Here is an 11,673-nt window from a genome sequence, read left to right on the forward strand (position 1 = left end):
ATTTACTTTGGAATGGCAGAGAAATACCATGTGGTAGGTAGGTATGGTGGACACAAATGGCATAGTATTTGGCTCAAGGATTTGGATGCACGAGAAGAATTCCTCTCAATACAAGGCTAGGCTAGCAAGGTTGTTTGAAGAAAACTCAAGTATAAAACAGTGCAGCAAGACTCACATATGAACATATTGTAAATATTATAAGACTTTATATTGTCTCCTTGTTGTTCAAACACCTTAACCAGAAAATATCTAGACTCTAGAGACCAATCATGCAAACCAAATTTTAACAAGCTCTATGTAGTTCTTCATTAATGGGTGCAAAGTACATGATGCAAGAGCTTAAACATCATCTATATGAACACACCAATTGCCAAGTATCAAATTATTCAAGACATTATACCATTTACCACATGTGGTATTTTTCCGTTTCCAACCATATAACAATGAACGAAGTAGTTCAACCTTCGCAATGAACATTAAGAATAAAGCTAAGAACATATGTGTTCATACGAAACAGCGGAGCGTGTCTCTCTCCCAAACAAAGAATGCTAGGATCCGAATTTATTCAAACAAAACAAAAATAAAAACAAACAGACGCTCCAAGTAAAGCACATAAGATGTGACGAAATAAAAATATAGTTTCACTAGAGGTGACCTGATAGGTTGTCGATGAAGAAGGGATGCCTTGGGCATCCCCAAGCTTAGATGATTGAGTCTTCTTAAAATATGCAGGGATGAACCACGGGGGCATCCCCAAGCTTAGACTTTTCACTCTTCTTGATCATATTGTATCATCCTCCTCTCTTGACCCTTGAAAACTTCCTCCACACCAAACTCAAAACAATCTCATTAGAGGGTTAGTGCATAATTGAAAATTCATATATTCGGAGGTGACATAATCATTCTTAACTCTTCCGGACATTGCACAAAGCTACCGAAAGTTAATGGAACAAAGAAATCCATCAAACATAGCAAAACGAGGCAATGCGAAATAAAAGGCGAGAATCTGTCAAAACAGAACGGTCCGTAAAGACGAATTTTTTAGAGGCACCGGACTTGCTCGGATGAAAATGCCCAAATTGAATGAAAGTTGCGTACATATCCGAGGATCACTCACGTAAATTGGCAGATTTTTATAAATTTTGTACAGCAGGGGCAGCTCAATTTCGTGACGAGCAAGAAATCTGTTCTGCGCGATAATCCAAATCTAGTATTGACTTTACTATCAAAGACTTTATTTGGCACAACAATGCAATAAAATAAAAATAAGGAGAGGTTGATACAGTAGTAACAACTTCCAAGACTCAAATATAAAACAAAAGTGCATAAGTAAAATAATGGGTTGTCTCCCATAAGCGCTTTTCTTTAACGCCTTTCAGCTAGGCGCAGAAAGTGTGAATCAAGTAACATCAAGAGATGAAGCATCAACATAAATAGGTATCTTAGATGCTCCCCCATCCGTAGTGGTGCTAAGAGATCTGTCAATTTTAGGCCTATAATAGTTTTTCGGCTTAGGCACTTTAGAGACATACATAAACTTTTGCTCCTTACCCACATAAACTTTCTCCTTAAGCTTAAGAGAAGAAAAAGTTGAACCCAAGGTTCCCATAGCTTCTTCAAGTTCACTAATCCTATGGGTTCGATCATCATGAGTAGCACAAGTTTGTAAAAAAGCAATTCTCTCATTGATTCCACTTAGAGTTTTATCAAGTTTATCAGTGCTATTAAGTAATATTCCCAATTTAGTCTCAATACTTGGAAGATCTTTCTCTATGGCCTCCAACTTTTTCATGACATCTTCAAGAGAGATTTCAATTTTAGCTTCATTAACGGGTGGTATTCCAACTAGACTCTCAATGATGCAACTAGCTTCTAAAGCGAGGAGTGCCTAGGAAATTACCTCCCGCAAGAGTATCAAGAACATACCTATTCCAACTAGAGATACCAACATAAAAGTTCCTAAGTAGTATAATAGTGGAGTGTTTCTTAATGCACCTATGATGAGCATCACTAATTCTATACCAGGCATCTTTAAAACTTTCTCCCCCTTGTTGCTTAAACGAACGAACTTCAACTTCCGGATTACTCATTTTTAGTAATAGTAAATAAAGTAAACTAAATAAAGTAAATGCAAGTAACTAATTTTTTTGTGTTTTCAATATAGAGAACAAGACAGTAAATAAAGTAAAGCTAGCAACTATTTTTTTTATATTTTTGATATAAAGAGCAAACAAAGCAGTAAATAAAATAAAGTAAAGCAAGACAAAAACAAAGTAAAGAGATTGGATGTGGGAGACTCCCCTTGCAGCGTGTCTTGATCTCCCCGGCAACGGCGCCAGAAAACAATCTTGATGGCGCGTAGTCGACACGTCCGTTGGGAACCCCAAGAGGAAGGTGTGATGCGCACGGCGAGTAAGTTTTCCCTCGGTAAGAAACCAAGGTTATCGAACCGAGTAGGAGTCAAGGAACACGTGAAGGTTGTTGGTGACGGAGTGTAGTGCGGCGCAACACCGGGGATTCCGGCGCCAACGTGGAACCTGCACAACATAATCAAAGTACTTTGCCCCAACGTAACGGTGAGGTTGTCAATCTCACCGAGCTTGCTGTAAACAAAGGATTAGATGTATAGTGTGGATGATGATGTTTGTTTGCGAAGAACGAGTAACGAACAATTGCGGTAGATTGTATTTCGGATGTAAAGAATTGGACCGGGGTCCACATTTCACTAGTGGTGTCTCTCCCATAAGATAAATAGCATGTTGGGTGAACGAATTACGGTTGGGCAATTGACAAATAAAGAAGGCATAACAATGCACATACATATATCATGATGAGTACTATGAGATTTAATCGGGGCATTACGACAAAGTACATAGACCGCTATCCGAGCATGCATCTATGCCTAAAAAGTCCACCTTCGGGTTATCATCCGAACCCCTTCCGGTATTAAGTTGCAAACAACGGACAATTGCATTAAGTATGGTGCGTAATGTAATCAACACAAATATCCTTAGACAAAGCATCGATGTTTTATCCCTAGTGGCAACAGACACATCCACAACCTTAGAGGTTGTTGTCACTCCCCCAGATTCAATGGAGGCATGAACCCACTATCGAGCATAAATACTCCCTCTTGGAGTCACAAGTATCAACTTGGCCAGAGCCTCTACTAGCAACGGAGAGCATGCAAGAACATAAACAACATATATATACCCTATATAAAAGTTGGACTGTTTCACGCTCTTAGATTGATCGGGCACTGTAGACACGTATTTTCCATCCAATTACTCCGTGACGCGTCGGTGATTGCCCTATAAATCTGGTGCTCATATTTTCATTCTTTTTTTTTCTGGTCGCGTTGTTTCCCGTCCGGTTCCCGGTTTCTTTCCTTTTGTTTCCGGTTGCCGGTAGCTTTGATCTGGTCAAAGCGGTACCTATTAGAACGGCCCAAAAGCGACACGCGTCCTGCGTGGGCTCCACCCTGCCCAGGAGAGCCCTCGGCCCGTCCGCCCCTAATCTCTCCCGAACTATCCCTCGCTCCCTCATCTCTCTCGCCTCAACGTGCGTTCCCATCTTCTTCTGTTCCTCATTGTCGGCCGGAGAAGATGCCTAGGGAGAGAGTGGGGAAGACGCGTCCATGGGGCCAGCGGTGAGGTTGGAGAGGCGCTGGGAGAAGCTCGAGGCGAGGAAACAGCGGCGCTCGACGCGGGAGCGGGACATGGTCGCCGGCGGCTGGAAGTGGTGGTAGAGATCCGCGAGGAAACGGCGGCGGGCGGCGCTCGACGCGGCAGCGGGACATGGTCGCGGGCGGCCGGAAGTGGCTGTTGAGATCCCCGAGGAAACGGCGGCGGCCGGCGCTCGACGCGGCAGCGGGACATGGTCGCCGGTGGCCGGAAGTGGTGGTATATATTAACTAGGTACTCCTCGTGCTTCTACTCCCTTCAATCAGTGGGCTAGGTGGCGTGCCCGCCGTGCGTGTGTACGAAGAGGCCCGCCATGGCCGGCACCACGGGGCAAGCAGTGCCCCCGCCTCAGGGGCGGAAGGCGGCAGAGGAGCGCCGCTTGGCGCGTCCCTCGGTGCCTATTCTCCGGCAGAATATGCTCGCCCCATCGACGAAGTAGTCGCGCGAGGGTCGTGCCGATTGAAGCCGTGAACACTTTATTATTCATTGTTTTTCTTGATTCGTGCCTTTGATGGGTCAATGATGTGTTGGTGCCCGCCGGCCAGGTAATCCAGCTTCTGCAAACCACGTACTAGATGGGTAATATCGGCATCCATCCGTATCTGCAGCACTGCAACATTTTTCAGCGACTTGGTATTTTGTATTGTAGGTTTAAATACAAAGATGATCGTATCTTTTCAGTGATGCATTGGTTCACCTACAAACTGATCTTTCTTTTGTGGTGAACTCAGATTTTGAGCACTGGAAAGAACAAGATCGATCCATAAGTGATTACTCTCTTGGATTTAGAAACATACACTAAGGTAAATCAATACCCTTGGTAAGCTATTTTCTCTTTTTCTTTTCGATATTGTAATATTTGTATATATATATATATGTATTCCACTGTGCAGATCGTTTGCGCTTTTTTCCTTCCATCGTGTGTTCATGTATGATAGCTCTGATTGTGAGGCAATATTATAGAAGTAAATATTCAGTATGCATCTTCAAAGTCTTGTGACAGCCTACATTTTGTAATATGTGGTTCAATTCCTTAATTCGCAAACATAATATAAAGGCAATAGTGTACCTAAAATTACAAGAGTAGTATCCCCTTTTTAAGGATAATGTTTACCTAAAATCACATAAGAAACTCCAAGTTAAATCCTCAAGGTACTATACCCAATTACAAAATAGAGATAGAGAATCAAATGTGAGAACTTTGGCTAGGGTTACTCCAAACTACACTAACAATACTTTGATAGCACATTTCAAGTTATCACTGTTTGCAATGACTACTCAAAACATCCAAAACAATAACTTAATTAATCAGCTTTAGCCCAAACCATATCTTCTATTTGAAGCAATCAAAAATCACAGACCAAAATCAAATTTAAGTCCTTCCTATCTGACAGATTATATCACAATAAGCTACTATGTATTATTGGAAATTCAGGAGTAGTGTGAAAACATGTGCCTACCATGAACGATGCCACTATTATGGGAGGAACCATGGAAAGCTCTGTTCCGGAGAAATTGGAGTTTATAGCACATTTGTACTTCCTGATAAACTAATTGGTAAAATAGTTGTAATATATATCCATGTGTAATTACTTTTCCCTGCTCTCCCAAAAAATAGTTAGTTAGTTTCAGCAACCAATGCTATTTTGCTACGAAGCATACAAGTCTTGAATCGATGACTTGATATATTATCAACAATTTGTTCTGTCATGAGTTTATCAATGTTCATCTACTTTATTGAAAGGTGTATGTTGCTTACTTTTCAGTTGAATTTCTCCATTCTGCCAAAGTAGGGCTTAAATAGTTATCTGGTATGTTATATTGTATTTCAGCTAACGAAGGTGGAAAGGTACTTCATCCATTCCTTTATTTTATTCTTACCAAATACAGTACTGCAAATTTATCAACAGCTGATTATGATATAATTTAGTGGACACCTCACATTATTGAACACTATTACCTTAAATCCTAAAGAAAAACCAGTTAAGATGCATCTAGAATAGAGTATGGTCGTAGAACTATCACATTTATTATGGAAAGAATGATGTACCAAACACTTTCAGTTATGATGTGCTTTGGTCCTTTTAGTGTGGTTGACAAGTGAATACTGCTTTCAGAAAATAAGATGGACAAGCATTGATTTGATCTGGAACAAGGAGGTCGAAAATGTTAGACGATGACCGGTGCTTTGCAATCATTCTCACACTTCAGTGCTGGACATGAACCTGCTGCCGGTAGCGGAAACAAGGGGTGAATTGCCTGCATATGAACTATGCAAGTGTCATGAAGATGTTGGAACGCTCCCCTCTTCTAGCTTAACTTTTCAGCTGGTTCTCCTCTCATGTGTGTTTTTCACTTGATGGTTGAGCTTCCCAATTGTAACTGAATGTTGTATGAGATCTATTCTGGTTGAGCTTCACAATTGTGACTGAATGTTGTGTGAGATCTATTATGGTTACATGTCAATGGAACCAGGGGCAACCCCTATTCTAAAAACACTACTGACCAAAACTTTAATCGCGGTTCATAACCATGCAGCACATCTAAGCTAGAGAAAAAAGCACGAAAAGAGAGTACCTTCTGATTGATTTGGTTTTGGCTGTTGCATGTTTTGGTCATCCACACCTCATGGTTCAGTGACATCACATTCGAGCAGTCACACGTCAGGCTGGACTCGATTTGGGCTGCTGATGCCTACCGGCGACTCCCCATGTCCAGGTCCAGCGCCGCTTTTCTCTGCTTCGGCCTCACAAACAAGATGGTGTCTTGCTACTGCTCGCAAAGTCACATCCGACGACGACCGGCCACGCCGGCGCGGCGCTCTCTCCTTGGCCCTTGAGGCTGAGCTTTGGCATAGTGAGCCTCCCTAGCACCATGCGTGCTCTGAGCACACGACTCCCCACTACCCGCCACAGCGGCGGCGCACAACACAGACTCCGAGTACGTGCTCGGCCACCGCTGCGCCGCCGTGGGTCGGATCTTACAGAGGAGAAAGGGGATAAGTATGGAACGGCAGCTAGAGTTAGGGACTGAGACAGGCAGTGATGGGTTGTTGTAGGCTATAGCGGCAAGCACTCGCTACATACAAGTTCGTGTGTTACAGCCTCACGGGACTCACAGTGTGTGCGTAACAGGGGCTCACATTGTGTACGTGATATGGAGTGAAAAATAAACATGTACCATTGTGTTACCTCTATTTTTTTTATCTCCCTATCACACTCAAATAATAAAATAAGCATAATTGAAAATAAAATTAACCATGCTAAAAAAACATCTTCGTTTCCTATCAGTGCTACCTGCTTATTAGACTTTCTAAAATAGTGATTTACCCTTTTATAGAGGGAACAAATGTTCCTTCATAGGTTAAATACAATCTAATTCTTCTTCCAACCTAATATGCTAAAAAACTCAATTGTTTGGAAAGAAAATTACCAATATTGGTATAATAAAATAGGCATTCCTATTTGTAGGTCATTTAAGTGAATTCATTAGTATTTTGAGAGAAAAAATAAGTTCAATATTCAATTGTACAGATCGATTTACTTTACTCCATGATCTGGTTTATTTTGAATACCATATGTTCATGTGTTCTAATGCAAAGAAAGAACTTCACAACAGATCACATAAATTTGATGTGTGTTTTGTCCAGATTTAAGTTCACAAGTTTGAGAGAACAATAGGTGTAGTGGGCTCAATAATTAATGATTATATACTATCTTCTGTTCCTGATCTATCAAGCCCAACTTTCATATTCTCATGTCCAAATTATAGATATATTATGTTTATCACATTTAAACACTTTTGTCCTGTATATGATAGCATGTATAACTACCATGAGTTTTTCAAATCCACTTCGCTGCTAACGATTTCTAAGGGCAGGTATAATATTTCATAAATATTTGCAGCTTATAAGATATACAGCCAAACTGAAGTTTGCGCCTTTTCAAAATGTTGTAAGAAAGGTAACACAACGGGTGCGGCGTGCCGCCGCGCCAATGCTTCCTAGTATGATAGATTGATAATCAACTTGACATAGTATTCAATATTCATCGGATCCCAACAAACACAACATGTAGGATTACAAATAGATGATCTTGATCATGATAGGCAGCTCACAAGATCTAACATGATAGCACAATAAGGAGAAGACAACCATCTAGCTACTTCTATGGACCCATAGTCCGAGGGTGAACTACTCACACATCGATCCGGAGGCGATCATGGTGATGAAGAGACCTCCGGGAGATGATTCCCCTCTCCGGCAGGGTGCCGGAGATGATCTCCTGAATCCCCCGAGATGGGATTGGCGGCGGCGGCGTCTCTGTAAGGTTTTCCGTATCGTGGCTCTCGGTACTGGGGTATTCGCGACGAAGGCTTTAAGTAGGCGGAAGGGTAGGTTTAGGGGCGACGCGAGGGACCCACACGCTAGGGCCGCGCGGGCCCAAGCCTGGCCGCGTCGCCCTAGTGTGGCGTCGCCTCGTCGCCCCACTTTGTATCTCCCTCGGTCTTCTGGAAGCTTCGTGGAAAAATAAGACCCTGGGCGTTGATTTCGTCCAATTCTGAGAATATTTTCTTTGTAGGATTTCTGAAACCAAAAACAGCAGAAAACAACAACTGGCTCTTCGGCATCTCCTCAATAGGTTAGTGCCGGAAAATGCATAATAATGACATATAATGTGTATAAAACATGTGAGTATCATCAATAAAGTAGCATGGAACATAAGAAATTATAGATACGTTTGAGACGTATCAGATAGTACGTCAACTAAACTATAAACCGGTCTCCAACTACACTATGAGACCGGTGAGAAAGAAACCCTATCAAGAGCAAACCTTATACTTGCGCATTCCACTTGAGCTCGATGATGACGATCTTGACCTCAACAAGATGGAACGCCTTTCTTGATTGTGCTTGCTTGAAGAAGTCTTGTGGATTGCTCCCCCATAATCCACCATGGGAGAGCTTCTTCTTCGGTGCATCTTCACATATCCATGGTCACCATATGGATGGCAAGACTCAAGCAAAGGATCTCTTCAAGATGGCTCATCTTGAACTTGCACTTGCACTTCTTCATTCTTCATCATGTTGATGTCTTGAAGTAACTTGAGGGCTCACTTCATCTTCATCTTCAAGACATACTTGACACTTGATATCCTTCATCAATTTCTTCTTCTTGCAACCTTGAAGCCAACATATGGTTCAAGCATTTCTTCATGGCAAGCTTCAAGCTTATGATCTCTTCGAGTTGGCTCATCTTGAACTTGCACTTCATTATGTTGATGTCTTGAAGTAACTTGAGGGCTCACTTCATCTTCATCTTCAAGACATACTTGACACTTGATATCCTTCATCAAATTCTTCTTATTGCAACCTTGAAGCCAACATATGGTTCAAGAGTTTCCTATGGACAACTCCTAAAAATATAACTCAATGCAAACATTAGTCCATAGAGATTGTCATTAATTACCAAAACCACACATGGGGGCTTCATGCACTTTCAACATGGTCATATTCTGAATATTTCTTCTTTTTATGCTTTATAAGTGTTAGCTTGCCCACTGATCACAAAGCAAGCTATGAATGTGCAGGCATGGGGGTGGGGTGTGGATGAGATGAGTCATAAGTTCGGTTACAACAAGAGGCTCCTTGTAGAAGAATATGAAGATGTACGTCATTTGGCATAGTACACCATGCATAGATGAAAGAAAAGAAAGCATGAAAGGGACCAAAAGTCGCTAATATTCTCCCTTGATAGTGAGTGGAATGGAAATAAAAAGGAGATATGTAAAATAACAACGAGTGGGTATTTTTCAGCTTGAATACGAGATACCTCTTTGTTTAGTTGGTATACACATTAAATTTTGAGCCATGCACTATGCACATGATCATGTACCGGACTGTTCCAATGAGGACACCAAATGCCCATTAAATGTGTAGCATACGTGTATTCTTGTTCTACATGGTCGTATTCCGAATTTATTCTTCTTTTTATGCTTTATAAATGTTAGCTTGTCCACGGATCGTGGATGAGAGCCATAAGTGTGTTACAACTGGAAGCTCCTTGTAGAAGAATATGAAGATCTACGGCATTTGGCATAGTACAACATGCGTAGATGAAAGAAAAAAGCATAAAAGGGACCAAAAGTCGCTAATATTCTCCCCTCGATAGTGAGTGGAATGAAAATAAAATGAAGACATGTAACAAAACAACAAGGGAATGAGGGGTTGTTTAACAACACAACTTCGGGAAGAAGCAACCAGACAAGGCCAATGTCAAGAAGAACCCATCGACGACAATGGAATGTGCCGACGATGGCCACAATACATGTAGACATCATATATAGAACAATAATAAAGATAGAGATCGGCGAGCCTTTCTCCCCTCATGTTTCGACCGAACAAGCCAATGAAATAGAAGAGAAGGGGAACAAAGGAGTGCAAGTGGCGGGAAAGAGAGTGTACCGCCGAGCACAAAAAACATGGCATAGTTACCTCAACCATTACAAAGTCACGTTCGTCGAGGAATTCACATGGAGGAAGTATCCGGTGGTAACAAGTTACAATGAAAAATTCTATGGAAAATGCGCTTGAATTTTTTTAAAAACCTTGAAAATATGACATGTTACAAAAAACGATGTTATATGAACATATGAATTTTGAAGTTCAAATTATTATTCGTTTTTTCTAGTTAAGAAAAATTATTGCTAGATTACGTTCTTTGATATATCCAAATGATTTTTTTTTAAAAAATATATATTATACCATTACATGGGAAAATTATTGCCTTTAACCCTATTTAGTACTACTTTTTTTTAGAAACGCAGTACAAACGCGAACGTTCACATATACCCACAAGTCGTACCGATGGACGGTCATAATTTCTTTGAATATGTCCTTGAGTTTACTCGAGACTTGAGCAAAACTCAGATTGGAGAAGAATATGGTATGAAATTTTTTATACTATTTTAATTTCTTTTTATCCATACACTCACCCCTATGAAGGCACACACGTACACCCTACCTCTATGAGCATCTCTCGAAGACTGAGCCGGCGGACTAGATCTTGAAATTGACGAAGTCACCATAAACGCCTCGCTGTCGACGAGAACGTCTCCTCCCACTGAATGAATATTCCGCCTTTATGAGACACACAAATGTCAAATCTAGGGTTTGAACTCTGGTAGGATGGGGGTACAACCAACCTCCTAACCACCCACTTTGTTTGTACTCACCTCACGTTATGGTTCAGTCAAAGTTGAATTTTATAAAGTTTTAGAAAATTCATCATCTACAATATAAATCTATAGGCGATTTTTTTTTAATAATACGAAATTATTATTTATTTTCAAGAGTAGCATGCGTTTTCAAAAAATTCCAATTTTGTGACTCGATCGGTCAACTACAGACCGATCAGTCAGCTAAACGCCGATCAATCAGCTAGAGGCCGATCGGTCACATAATAGCCGATCGGTCAGCTAGTGGCCGATAGGGTAGCATCGTACTAATCAGCCGGGGCATGTCATGCACTCGTCCATGCAGGTGCTAATTAGCCGGGGCATGCATGCATTAGCACGGTGCATGTGTGCTAATTAGAGCATCTCCACCGGTGGTTTTTAAATAGACGCCGGTAGTGGCGCCGGTACTGTTGTATGGGAGGCCGCCTGCGCCTCGGTCTCCTTCTCCCACCATTTCTTCTTTGCCGTTGGAAGTGGTGGCGAGGTGTCCGACTCCTTGACGCGGGAGCGGCGGCCCGACCCCGTCGTCCGACGAGCCGGAGCAGAGGACGCGCGCCTCGCCTAATCGCGGATGATGACGTCTCCGGAAGAAGGCGCGGCCGAGCACGTGCGCGCGACGGCAGTCGACGATCCAGTGCATGAGCTTCCGGACGCCACGGTCCTCTCCGGCGGCCTCTGCAGGGTAGGCGCCTGCGCCATGCAGGCTGCCCGCGGGAAGTACACCGGCTCCCGATGCCCGCGGACGGAAGCCGTA

General features: G+C 42.1%; 1 long non-coding RNA gene across 1 annotated transcript; it reads left to right on the forward strand.

Moving 5' to 3' along the window:
- The first annotated feature begins 3,987 nt into the window (after nt 1-3,987).
- On the forward strand, nt 3,988-6,102 carry LOC124658299. The gene is made up of 2 exons (XR_006989114.1): nt 3,988-4,486; nt 5,450-6,102. It is a non-coding gene; the product is annotated as an uncharacterized LOC124658299 (long non-coding RNA).
- Nucleotides 6,103-11,673: the final 5,571 nt, after the last annotated feature.

This window comes from Lolium rigidum, chromosome 5 (genome assembly GCF_022539505.1).
Source record: "Lolium rigidum isolate FL_2022 chromosome 5, APGP_CSIRO_Lrig_0.1, whole genome shotgun sequence".
NCBI lineage: Eukaryota > Viridiplantae > Streptophyta > Magnoliopsida > Poales > Poaceae > Lolium > Lolium rigidum.